The sequence below is a fragment of the Electrona antarctica genome, assembly GCF_951216825.1.
Source record: "Electrona antarctica genome assembly, chromosome: 20".
Classification (NCBI taxonomy): Eukaryota; Metazoa; Chordata; class Actinopteri; order Myctophiformes; family Myctophidae; genus Electrona; species Electrona antarctica.
In genome coordinates, this window is record NC_136801.1 from 16,591,045 (window position 1) to 16,604,913 (window position 13,869).

Here is a 13,869-nt window from a genome sequence, read left to right on the forward strand (position 1 = left end):
AAGACCACAAAGACAAATCTATGGGAAAAGAGTATCCTTGACTCCCTTTGGCTATTGGGTCACATTGATTAAAAGTCATGATCAGAACAACCATTCTCCTCTGCTGTCTGTCCCAAACAGTGTATCTTTGTCCACCCTTGGGAATTCACGGCCATGCCTCTCGCTTAACAGTGATGGCTCTTTTTACATGGAAGGGAGAGGGGTGGGGACTGTTTAGCTCACTGTGGAATCCACTGGGGCCAAAGTCAGCGATCCATCAAGACCCTTGCCATCCATTACAAACTTCCTCATTCAAAAGCACACACATTATTCACACCATTATTCAAGCCCTTAGATGCTCACTTAGCAGTATGCAGTGGTTGTTAAGAAATGAAGTACATTTATTTACTCAAGTACTGCACTTAAGTACAATTTAGAGGAATTTTTTTGTTACTTTTCTGGAGTATTTACAAATTTCAATACTTCTATTATTATAATTACTTCTACTTGTTACTAGTTATTTTGTATATTTTTGATTATTACAAAACATACATTTATTCACCATTTATTTATTTATTTATACATTTATTCACCACTTCAGCTATTTGAAAATAGTATAGCTCACAGTGCATCTATTTGCAACGCATTGTGAGCTTGTAGATCTGCTATTTTCAAAGTATTTTTGTATACATTTTATACATTTGAAAACCTGTGAAATGGGAAATTCTGAATGATGAGTACTTTTGGTACTTTGATGTATGTTTTGATGTCAATACTTTTGTACTTTCTTATACTTAGTAATTTCTGGATACTGAACTCTTACTTGGAGTATTTCATAGGTATTTATACTTTTACTTAAGTAAAACATGTGAGTACTACTTCCACCACTAGCACTGGCAGTATGTGAAGCTCACTGGGTGATGGCTGCATTGGGGATGTTCAGTCGATTCGACTCCCCCCCCCACCACCACCACCACCACCACCACCACCCCCCAGGGAGAGTGCACCTCGTAGAGCCGTCAAGCCTCATTGATTTAGGCTCGTGTTTCTGCCCTGTTGCAGGATGTCAGGAACAGGGGACACAGTGCAGGGTGCCCCGTGCTTGATGGCCCTTTCGTAGGGAGGGGCGGCGGCGGCAGCTGGGGTCAGGTGGGGGTGGCTGGGTACCTCCAGAGAGACGGAAGCTTGGCATAATGGAAGGATTCAACTCCTGGGTGATTCATTGACATGTTGACGACAGTTCTTTTTTTCTTGTCTTGTTTTGGTTGAGAATGCGTGTCTTCCTCTTGTGAAAAAAGACAGTCAATTGTGTTGTTTTTTTCCGTAGGGGTTGTGGTGCATGGCGTGGTGCTTCCCTTCAGGGAACATAGGGGACACTGTCTTTGTCCTTCATCTCCCTCTGCTTACTTGCACATGCTTACACACACACACACACACACACACACACACTCACTCACTCACTCACTCACTCACTCACTCACTCACTCACTCACTCACTCACTCACGCTGTCTCCGTTTCACTCTCTTTCAACTCTCAAAATCTCTTTACTCTCTGTCTTTCTTTCTGACCCGTCTGTCTGAAACGACACAGAGGGAATCCACAGAGGAAAGCAGTGTCGGGGCATCTGCAGCATCCACTCCACAACCTGTAGGGCTTGTTCTCACACATAATGAATTGCATTTTTAATAATGAATTGCATTTTTGTAGCGCTTTACAATAGTGCTCAAAGCACTATATGAAGCGGCGAACAGTCGACGCCAGCGTCCTCACTTCCCACATTCACACACCAATGGTGGCAAGCTAACACCACCCAACTCATTGGAGGCATTGTAGGGTTCAGTGTCTTCGCCCAAGGACACTTCGACATGTGGACAGGAGGAGCCGGGATTCGAACTGCCAACCCATGGATCATTGGACGACCTGCTCTACCTCCTGAGTCACAGCCGCCCCAGAACACATCCAACAGGGTGCCACGTTCCAGGATGGCATGGCATCTAGGAATTGTTTGTTGTCTGCCATAAGCAGCTTAGCGCTTGGATTAGCTTAAGGATACAAGTCATATTCTGTGCTACGGTAATGGGAACACATAGCCTAGTTGTTACGGAACAGAAACTGCTGGCTCATTCTCATTGTTGCACACTATTGCCTATTGTCTAGTTGTTTTCTGGAGGTTTGTTAATATATTCCACAGGCAAAACCGTTTGGGAACCACTGCACTAGAACAGTGGTTCCCAAACTTTTCAGGTCGAGACCCAAAAGAGAGATTAGACATTTGCCCGCGACCCAAACTAGTGAAAATGGCAGATCTACAAGCTACTATTACTACTTCTTAATTATATATTTCTTTTAATGTATGGAATTTCTTAAATGTGTTTTTTGTTTAAAATGTATACAATCACGTCTCTTCCTGAGCACTTGTAGTAGATCTGCTATTTTCACAATTGTTTTCCTTTCTTATAACAGTTGGATAGTTGGGGATCATGTGGGATCATGTAGGGGAACCCCCTGGGGGTCCCGACCCACAGATTGAGAACCACTGCACTTGACTTCCATTCAGAGTGGAGTGAGATTAAAGGGCTGGCCATGCCAGACTAGTCCCTTGGCGGCTCTCTGCCCTTAAAATAGTTACTATCCATTATGTATGCGTTCGTGGTCTCACTTCCATTCCCCACTGTTATGTTGTGTACTACTACTACTACTACTACTACACACTGTTATGTTGTGTACTACTACTACTACTACTACTACACACTGTTATGTTGTGTACTACTACTACTACTACTACTACACACTGTTATGTTGTGTACTACTACTACTACTACTACTACACACTGTTATGTTGTGTACTACTACTACTACTACTACTACTACTACTACTACTACTACTACTACACACTGTTATGTTGTGTACTACTACTACTACTACTACTACATACTGTTATGTTGTGTACTACTACTACTACTACTACTACTACTACTACACTGTTATGTTGTGTACTACTACTACTACTACTACACACGGTCGGAGGGTTGTCAGGGTCCTCAGTCTACCCCGTCTATATATATATATATATATATATATATATATATATATATATATATATATATAGATCAGTGTTGTTTTTGGCAGGAAATTTCGATTTCAGTTTTAGTCATAGTCTCTTGAATAGCTTCCATTTAGTTTTAGTCACATTTTAGTCACCCGGAATGTTTTAGTGTTAGTCTAGTTTCACTCGGCTAAATATCATAAGATTTTAGTCGACTAAATCTACAGTTGATTTAGTCGACTAAAATGCATTTTGGCAGGCCTAGATGCCGTCGTAATGACTGTTTTCACTCTTGCTGAAAATAGCCTCACAACGCGTCACAGCGCAACGTGTTGTGAGCTTGTAGATCTGCTATTTTCAGCATGCAACCAATTTTAAAATTACTTGTCTTTTACTTATACTGGATCTCTTGTCCACTAGTCCCTTCCTAACATTTTTGTCTAGTTTTTATTTGTTTGACGAAATTGTCAGTATATTTAGTCTTTAGTTTTAGTCAACCTAGCTTAGTTTTCATTTAGTTTCCATGTAATTTTCGTCAGTGAAAAAAGGTAGTCGTTTTAGTCGACGAAAACAACACTGATATAGATCACACCGTCTATTTGTGCATCCATCCTTCTGTTGTGCTTTGCCTGCCTACTTCTCTGGCTTTGTCTTCCCATCAATTCAATTCAATGGAGATTTTTTGGAATGAAAATGTTTACATTGACAAAGCAAGTGTCGTATCGCTCTCTGTCTGTTTCTGTTTCGATAGCGGGAAAATCCCCCCCAAAACACATGAATCGCCCCGCGGACCGCTAAATAAGGTAGTGTTGTGCCTGCTCCTCACCTTGCTTGGGGACCCCCTGAAACACCCTCTGGACGCCCGGTAGTCCCAGGATCCCACTTTGTGAGAACCAGCGATGTAGGTTACACCGCAACATTGGAATTTAGAAAGTCAAGCAGATTAGTGAGGCTTATGTCTCTGTGTGTGTGTATGTGTAAAAATACTATCAAAGTTACATAAGTTTAGCCTTTGCTTTCGCCTGTACGGTTGTTGGGCTAGGGTGAGTCCTACAGCAAGTGCTATGGGCCAAGATGGAGTCTGAAGAGGTGGGTATTCAGACTACGGCGGAAGATTGGGTGTGAGTCTGCAGTTCTGATTGTGGGAAGTGCATTCCATAGTTTTGGAGCCAGAAGGGCGTAGAGTTTGGGACGTGTGGAGCGTTGTCCCGGTGTTTTTAGTGAGCTACTTAGGTACTTCCAGCTTCCCTGCGTTGGCTGATCTGAGTGCGTGGGAGGGTTTGTAGGGTTCGATCAGACGTGCAAATGGGGGTGCCATGCCATGGGACCCCCTGAAACACCCTCAGTGGACGCCCGGTAGTCCCAGGATCCCACTTTGTGAGAAAACACAAAAGTGTTTGTCTTCCGCCCTCTGTCTATATACACCACCTGTCTGTCTGTCTGTCTGTCTGTCTGTCTGTCTGTCTGTCTGTCTGTCTGTCTGTCTGTCTGTCTGTCTGTCTGTCTGTCTGTCTGTCTGTCTGTCTGTCTGTCTGTCTGTCTGTCTGTCTGTCTGTCTGTCCACCCATCCTCCTCCCCCTCATCCACACTCCAATGTTGTATTCAGGATTACTAACTTGGTTATTTTCGGCAGCATGGTGATGTCCCTTCACACTGTGTGTGTGCATGCGTGCGCGTGTGTGGCGCGCGTGTGTGTGACAGTGGAATGTGGGGGCAGCGAGTGACGGTGACTGTGGCCTCAGTTCCCTGTTAATGGGCCAGGCACAGACAAAGAGCTGTACTGTCCATACGAGAAGAGGAAAGAGGGAGGAGGAGAGGTGTAAAAACGTAGTGAAGAGAGTTCATCTTGTCCATTGATGTGCAACATGCCATTGGATGTGACCGCATGAGAAAGGTGCATCATGCAGGCCTTGTTGTCTACACACTGAGCCTTGGGGCTGCACGATCATGGTTAAAATGATAATATCGAAATCACAATCCTCATTCGGGAATATTGTCAATTATGATGATTTGTTTGTATTATTTTTTTAATTTCGTTGTTGCTCCTTGGGCGGCAGTGGCTCAGGGGTAGAGTGGACACTTGGCAACCGGAAGGTTCCAAGTTCGATCTCCCAGAGTTAAATGGTAAATGGTGCATTTATATAGCGCCTTTCTCCAAGGCGCTTTACAGAGATTGTGCATTACATTCACCCATTCATACACACATTCATACACCGATGGCAGCGGAAACCATGCAAGGCACCAACCAGCACATCGGGAGCAATTAGGGGTTCAGAGTCTTGCTCAAGGACACTTCGACGCTAACTCTGGGGGAGCCCGGGTTCGAACTGGCAACCTTGCGGTTACCATCTGGTCACTCTACCCCTGAGCCACTGCCGTTAGTATTGAGTGTTAGTATTGAAGTGTCCTTGAGCAAGACTCAACGCCTAATTGCTCCCGATACATGGAATTGCCTTGCATGGTTTCCTGTGCCATTGGTGTGTGAATGGGTCTGATTGATGGGGAAATCGGATATAATGTACAGTTGGGTGCCACCGATATTGTCCCTTATCATTTGACCCATTTAGGCCTGACCTCAAAATTTAAAAAAAATCCTTCTAAATCCTCCAGTTTTCTGAAATAAATATTTTCACGATTTTTCAAAAATAGCAGACCTACAAGCTCGTAGCGCGCCACTCGGTGGCGCGCTATGAGCTTGTAGATCTGCTATTTTTCAATAGCTAAATTATAACATAATGTTTAAAACACCAAAAGGGGTTCCCGCCCAAAATGGGTTAACTGTCCTTTTGCGCAGATCACGCAAACCTCAGCAAAAAGAAAAGGACAATATCGATGGCCTCCAACTGTACACTGTTCTAGTTATTAACTCTACTATTAACTATTAACACTGAGAGAATGTGAGGTTTGAATTAATTGCTATGTTTCATGATCACATAATTATGAGACAATATATGACAATATATGACAATTATTGTGCAGCCCTATCAACCACAGATAGTGGAAATGTCTTTCTTTTGATTTGAAACACTTCTGAGTGTGACTAGAGAAGCTACGATCAATCGCCTCACCGATCGGTGATCTGCCGATATTCACTCCAAATGACTCGATCCGTGATCAGCAATTTACCCGATCTGGAGAAACCGATCTTTTATATAATTTAAGTGGTATAAAAGTCATATATATAGTATAGTATCATTTTGCATTTTTGTGACAGGCCTCAACATTCTCCCCTTCCTCCCCACACACAGGAACAGTTTTGACGTGGGTTTTGATATATAATAATTTTGGAATTATTAAATCTTTCCCCTTACGCATGAGAAAAACAATTGGGATCAGTCCCAAAAAACCTGATCGGAGCATCCTTACTTCTGACAAAGGTCTCTCTGTGCACGTGAATTAACACAGCCTATTGTTTAATCTTTTAGCCAGGTTGAGTGAGTTCCAAACTAGCGCCATTAGCAGGCAGACGGTTCTGTGCCAGTCTGACCTTGCCAGTCAGCATGGCCCCATCTGTTTTTTAATAACAATGGGCCCCTGGCAGGTAGTGGATGAGATTACTGGTGCCTATCTCCACTGGCACCTGATGAGGTCACACACCACTAGGCCACGGGGGATGCGATGACATACATGCGCCCACACGCGTGCGCATACACAAATGCATGCACTCTCCCATGTTGACACACCTGAGAATGACGACAGCCTTTGCTCTGTCAGCGACCAGTACAGCGTCTGGCTGTGGCAAAAGAAGTGGTGAAAAGCATACAAGAGCTGAACCTGAAACACTGGGAAATCATTATTGGGGTGGTGTCACCATCTAGTGGTCATGTGTAGTTACTGCCTCTAGGCACATTATTTCTTGAATGGAGAGGAGCAGCATGAATACCTTGTTTTAAGGGAGGAAGAATCATGAAATGGTGACTTTATAGATACAATGTGTTAATGTATGTTATTATCTTTCTCATGCATTGTCTCTCTCCTTTCTCTTTGTCTTTCTGTCTTACAGGTGCATAGACGTGTGTGGTGTTAGGTAAAAAAAAAAAACAGTGGGCGGAGCATGAGACTTCAGTCAACAACATAAACCAGAGTATCAGGTCTGATCAGGTAAGTAGTTGTTGTTACACCTTGTGGGCGTGTCATCCCGTGTGTGTGTGTGTGTGCGTGTGTGCGTGTCCCTCTCTCACGGTGTGTGACTGTGTTCCCTGACATAATGAATGGTACTGCTAGCTTGTGAAGGTGTACTACTATTATAAAGATCTGGTAAGTCCCAACACATTCTTCCTTGACATTGGACTATTTATGCAGCTTTGATGTTGCCATTTATGTTTGCTTAACAGAGTGAGAGTCTGGCATAATGTGTTTTTTTTAAAGGCCTATTTGAGAGGGCTGCTGTGCGCTGTCTTGTCTCTAGGAGTCTGGTGGGAAAGCTGACTTTCTGACCTCTCCTGGTGCACTGACTTGGCTTATAGTTTAGTAAAATCCTGAGGATTAACCCATTTTGGGCGGGAACCCCTTTTGGTGTTAGCATTATGTTATGCTTTAGCTATTGAAAAATAGCAGATCGACAAGCTCATAGCGCGCCACCAAGTGGCGCGCTACGAGCTTGTAGGTCTGCTATTTTTGAAAAGTCGAAGAACGACTGCCATAGAAACATAGCTTTTTCAGAAAACTGTCAGGATGTAGAAGACAAAATGGGTTAAATAAACACCTAGGGTTTGACTGTGTGTGGACAGTATGACCCCCAAATGCAGCGTGCGGCTGTCCTCGTTCTCTCGCTCTCCCAGCGAGTAAAAGGCAGCATGGTGTCAGTCATGTGACAATATAATATCATGCGAAGTTGCATTCCATGGTTCTTGTTTTGGAAACATTAACAAGGCGAGGAATTGAACAAAGTGTGTTAAGAGTGCTATGAAGAGTTCTGGCTGCTGACATGTTTAACTTAGGGGTCCAGAAAGACAGGTTAATCTAGGAGAGAGAGAGAGAGAGTGTGTGTGTGTGTGTGTGTGTGTGTGTGTGTGTGTGTGTGTGTGTGTGTGTGTGTGTGTGTGTGTGTGTGTGTGTGTGTGTGTGTGTGTGTGTGTGTGTGTGTGTGTGTGTGTGTGAGTGTGTGAGTGAGTGAGTGTGCTGAAAACAAAGGAATACTTGCATAATCACGCACATATTTGATATGGAAAGGGTATCCTCACCAACACACATTTCTGGCATGTACAAACATCCCTGGTGATAATTCATTTGGATTCTTAATTAATTGTCTCAGACATGAGCATACACGTATTAGTCATAGTGCTAGAACTGCCTAATCGCTTTGGGAAATGTCTATGAAGAGATTAAGGTTATGAAGAGACATTATGGTCTGTAATGAGAACAGTCTTTAAAGTAGGCCTGTCATGATTACAAATTTAAGGTGATGATTGAAAATCATTGTGATTTATGATTTAATTGTGTTTTTTTGCATTGAACATTGGAACGTTACAATTTGTATTTCCTGTTTGCCTTTTAGGCTTCGTAATTACAAATTGCCCAGGGCAGATAAGACAAATAACTTAACCCATTCAGGACGGGAACCCCTTTTGGGGAAGATGCAGAGGTTGGATCAAAATAAATGAGCTGTAATAGGTGGCACGATAAACTGTAAAAAGGTAGTTTTACACCCTTTCCATTATTGTGATGTAATGGAGCATCATCATCGTAATAATAATTCAATAATAATTTTACATTTATTCTCATAATTATTACCCCCTCCTCTTAGACTTACAATGCCACATTATTGGATTGATTTGTTTGCGTGGTGGGGTTAGGGTAGCTACATTACGTTTACAGTCGGGGCGGCTGTGGCTCAGGAGGTAGAGCAGGTCGTCCAATGATCCATGGGTCGGCGGTTCGAATCCCGGCTCCTCCTGTCTACATGTCGAAGTGTCCTTGGGCAAGACACTGAACCCCAAATTGCTCCCGATGTGCTGGTTGGTACCTTGCATGGCTTCCGCCGCCATCGGTGTATGAATGTGTGTGTGAATGGGTGAATGTAATGCACAATCTATGTAAAGCGCCTTTATGCACCATTTACAGTCTGCTTGAGTGAGAAGTTGGCTAAACATTTGGCCTGCTTCTAGTTGGTAGGAGAAAAATGGCACTATACAAAAGTACAAACAGGAAAATTGACAGTGAAAACAGGGCATTTAAACATGTATGGACAGAAAACTATGCGTTGATCGTATCTGGTTTCATAAATCTGTCTTATTGGCAGAAAAGTTGTGGCTGCTTGCAAGAAATTAGACGGGACCACGAGACAAAGCATAACAAATGCAGTCTTTCCGCCTGAGACGGAGGCACCAAAGCACAAGATGGAAGCACTGACAGCAGGTTAATGTGCATGATGCGCACGTCCGCACGATGGACAGTCCACCAATTCTTCACGGCGCTCAGCGCCACATTGCCCTCCATGTCTGTGTCTGCCCTGCATCACTTTATAAAACATGTACTGTATAACATATTTATATGTTATACCCCGCCGCAGCGAGGAACAAAAGTTGTTTTTTTTTTCGTTTCACACTAAACCCAAGCGGTTTAGGTTCTAAACACTTATTTGTAACACTTTTTAAACGTGTCAGTGTTTAGATTATAAACAGAAGAGCATGTTTAAATGCCATGATTGCACTGAGTCATCTGGCTACTCCTTCTCATTGTGAACAAGTAGCATGCAGAGTACAGTACTATGCATACCCTACCTGGCAGGTGAAAACAAGCCACCAGATTAGCATTTGAATGCCTGATCTGCATGTGTACAAGTGGACAGGCAACGAGGTCCACCCCCCACCACCCCCCTGCCCCCGGGCCAGGACAAGAGGTGCGTTCAGACTTGGATGGTTAGAGCGGCGCGATTACAAACAAAGTCAATGCAAAGACGAGAATTGCGCGAACGGTCGTGGCGCGACCTGGCGCGGTACAAACGGGACGGACCGAGGCGAATATATATATTCCATAGAGTAATGATATATTCAGGTATAATTCCTCATGGGGGCTCGAGCCCCACCGCCCCCACAGAGTCTACGTCACTGTATGGCTATAATTTAGCCTATATCTGGGACTGTCGGTCCGATATTTTAAAATAGAATAATTTACAACTTACAATTTAGGCATTTAGCAGACGCTCTTACTCCAGAGCGACTTACAGTAAGCCAGAACAACACATGATAATTAATTAAATACTTAGCTTACTTATGATCCTTGATGACTTCTAGGTTCTTATTTCTAAGAACCTACATCCGTCTATCAGTAGAATAGCTGTGCAATGAAACTATAAGTATACACTATAGAATGCAATGTCTACATAATATGCTAAATTACAGAATTTCCAGATACAGTATGTTGATGATGGAGGTACTGAAGGGGAGCAGATCAGGTGCGATGGTCTGGAAGTTTGGAGAAGTGATGGGGTCAAGAGGACAGGTGGTAGGTCTTGTGGAGGTCACTAGTTTTAGGACCTCGTCTGGAGAGCACGAGGTCAGGCATGATATGTTGAGGTTACTATTGGGTGGGTCAGACACGTCTTTATGGGGAAGATGGGAAAAGGAGCTGCTGATGTCATCGACAGCAGGGAGCGGGTTTAAGGTGGAGATGAGCTTCCTTGGGTTAGAGGTACAGGATTGAATCTTGGTGATAGTAGAAAAAGGATTTAGCAGTGGATAGTGAGAGGGAGAAGGCAGAAAGGAGTGAGTCATCTGGTTGCCTCGTCTTACGCCACTTCCTTTCAGCTGCCCTGAGAGGTGTTCGTTCCGCTCTGAGGGTTTCAGATAACCAGGGAGGCGGTGGACATGTGCGTGCTGGCCTGGAAGAGAGAGGACAGTGATGGACAAATGCAGATGAGATAGTGGAGACAAAGGATGAGGTTGCAGTGTCAGGTGAGGTGAGAGAGAGGGGAAGGAATACAGGGAGGGTAGAGAGGAAAATATGGAGGATGACAGGGTGGAGGGGTTTAGGGACCTACGGTTACGTCCAGACCATTCTGAAGTGAGTGCTGCTGTACTGTACTGTACAAGCCCTCCTCCCTGGTGTGTGTGTGTGTGTGTGTGTGTGTGTGTGTGTGTGTGTGTGTGTGTGTGTGTGTGTGTGTGTGTGTGTGTGTGTGTGTGTGTGTGTGTGTGTGTGTGTGTGTGTGTGTGTGTGTGTGTGTGTGTGTGTGTGTGTGTGTGTGTGTGTGTGTGTGTGTGTGTGTGTGTGTGTGTGTGTGTGTGTGTGTGTGTGTGTGTGTGTGTGGCTGCGCAACAGTGACACTTGGTGGTCAACAAACGTTATTTCCGTACGGAAAATACGCACGGACAGACAGACACAGAGACAGCCAGCCAGGGTTTGAGTGGCTAGCACCACTCAAAAACATCGAACCACTAAGGTATACAGTACGCTATGGGCTAAACAAGCCACCATACCTGAGTGTCATGTGCCTCACTCCTAATAGGAGACGACTCTGAGACATCCTGGTAGTGCTGCGCACACACACACACAGACACACACACACGTGCACATGACTTGATAATGTGTTTTTCCATGATCAGAGCAGAGGCCTGCCTGTAGTTCTGCTCTCAACAATATTTCCATTTCAGCATGTCGTGGATGAATTGACCACAGTTTAATACATAGTATGCACAGCTCCATGAAAAGCTGTGTGCGTGCGTGTGTGTGCGTGTGTGTGTGCGTGTGTGCGTGCGCACGTTTGTAAATGAATGTAGCCGTCTACCACAGCTGGCTATGTTGCAATTATACACTTATGATTTTGTCATGTATGGTTGTGTGCATGTGGCTGTAACTCTATCTGCATCCGTCCGTCTGACTTTGCAATTTGTGGTTCCTGCAAGCCATCGTGATGTGTCGACTAGCCGAAACACGAATGGTTTTAACATTGAATCTGTCTTCACAGCCTCCATACGGCACTACCAAAATATGGATGCTCCTTTGAGCCCGTCATCCATATTTTGGAAAATAATATTTATTTTCCCCCAAAATATTCAAAAATAGATCAACTAATTAGAAAATCTATAATGATCACAATGTGTCACAAATTCACAATGTGACTGACAAGATGCGACAACTTGTGAGCTTGTAGATCGGCTGCTTTCGCTATTTGTCATACGATGAATATTCACCAATCTAAACTGGATGAAAGCATAAAGAATGTCCTGTCCTTCACTTTATTCTTTCCATCTCTCTCTCTATGCACCTCAAGCTTTTGCTCTTTCCTCCGTCACCTCCCCTTCATAACCAACGTCACGGCGCAAATATTTGGCCCGTGTGTCTTTTTATGGACTGAAAGTGCAGGCTTTCTGTCACCGTTGCTGAGCTTTATGGAAGCGCGCACGCACATGTGAAAACAAGATAGCGTACTCTTAAAAATGCACGCGGCTGCTAATGACATGCCATGCTTTTAATAACATGCATGTCTGTGGCCCTGTGAATCGATGCTCGCCGCCACGGCCTGGTATTTGGTAGCTTTCATTCTAACAGGAGGTACAGTACATGCTTCTGTCTGTATGTATTTCATGCTAACAGGAGGTAGAGAGAGATTATCACCTATGCCATATTGTTTTAATAAGGCTTAGTTGTTTAAATTGTCCCCCCCCCCCCCCAAAGATTTTCTAATGTTGTTTTGAAAATGGACAATCTGTAGATGTGCTATTTCCAAAAGAAATGGAAATCTTTCAAAAAGTTTGTTTATACTGTAAAGACATGTCTGTTGTGAGGTTGTAGGTGCAGACTACTTTCACTATTCTATGAAAAGTTTGAGAGACAAATAATTATTTGAGTATATAGTAATATAATATCAAGTGAAGATAGACAGGAAAGAGGGAGAGAGAGAAGGGGAGAGACATGCAGCAAAGGTTGTCATGAACGGGACCCCAAACACGCAACGCACTGTCAGGCCAGAGCCTAAATGTGGCATGCGCCTGGAGCCCTGGACCACTAGGCCAGCGGGCGCCACGAAATTGTTAAATAATGCCCATAATATAGGGCCAAGTTGAAAGTGATAAATTGAAAGTATTTTCCACCAATGCAGCAAAGTGTTGCTGTAACTCTGAGTACAGCGGTGGTCTAAAAGCAGTGGTTCCCAAACTTTAGCTTGTGACCCAAAAGAGAAATTAGACGTTTGCCAAGACCCAAACTAGTGAAAATAGCTGCGTTGTGTAAGATTGTAGATTGGCTATTTTCACTACTTCTTAAACATTTGTTTTTCGTAGATTTGACTGACAATTTTGGAAATGTTTTTCGAAAATGCTTTGACCTAAAAAATGAAGTGACCCATAAAAATGTGTCCCTGACCAAGTGGTTTAAAGGTTGGAGCAGCATGCTCGTAGACAGAAGGTTCCTTCCCACTTCCATCGCCCAGGAAGAGAATATGCAACACTACCTTAACCTCCATCTGCTCCAGTAGAGATGCTCAGTGTGTCCAGTGGTTGTACTGGGCAGCTGCTCCATCTGCTCCAGTAGAGATGCTCAGTGTGTCCAGTGGTTGTACTGGGCAGCTGCTCCATCTGCTCCAGTAGAGATGCTCAGTGTGTCCAGTGGTTGTACTGGGCAGCTGCTCCATCTGCTCCAGTAGAGATGCTCAGTGTGTCCAGTGGTTGTACTGGGCAGCTGCTCCATCTGCTCCAGTAGAGATGCTCAGTGTGTCCAGTGGTTGTACTGGGCAGCTGCTCCATCTGCTCCAGTAGAGATGCTCAGTGTGTCCAGTGGTTGTACTGGGCAGCTGCCTTGTGTCAACATGTCTAATATATATACAAAAATCACAAGTCAGAAAAAGAAAATAATTAAAATGTAGCAGTGACTATTTAAAATAAATCTGTTTTGGGTCTCAAG

At 43.9% G+C, this 13,869-nt stretch overlaps 1 protein-coding gene across 1 annotated transcript in view; it reads left to right on the forward strand.

Annotated features, from left to right (window-relative positions):
- Positions 1–13,869, forward strand: part of mpp7a (MAGUK p55 scaffold protein 7a) — a 171,172-nt gene that overhangs the window by 27,373 nt on the left and 129,930 nt on the right. The window contains exon 2 of the mRNA XM_079490163.1: positions 7,031–7,128. The gene's annotated coding sequence lies outside the window, so the exon portion shown is untranslated. The remainder of the gene's footprint in view (positions 1–7,030; positions 7,129–13,869) is intronic.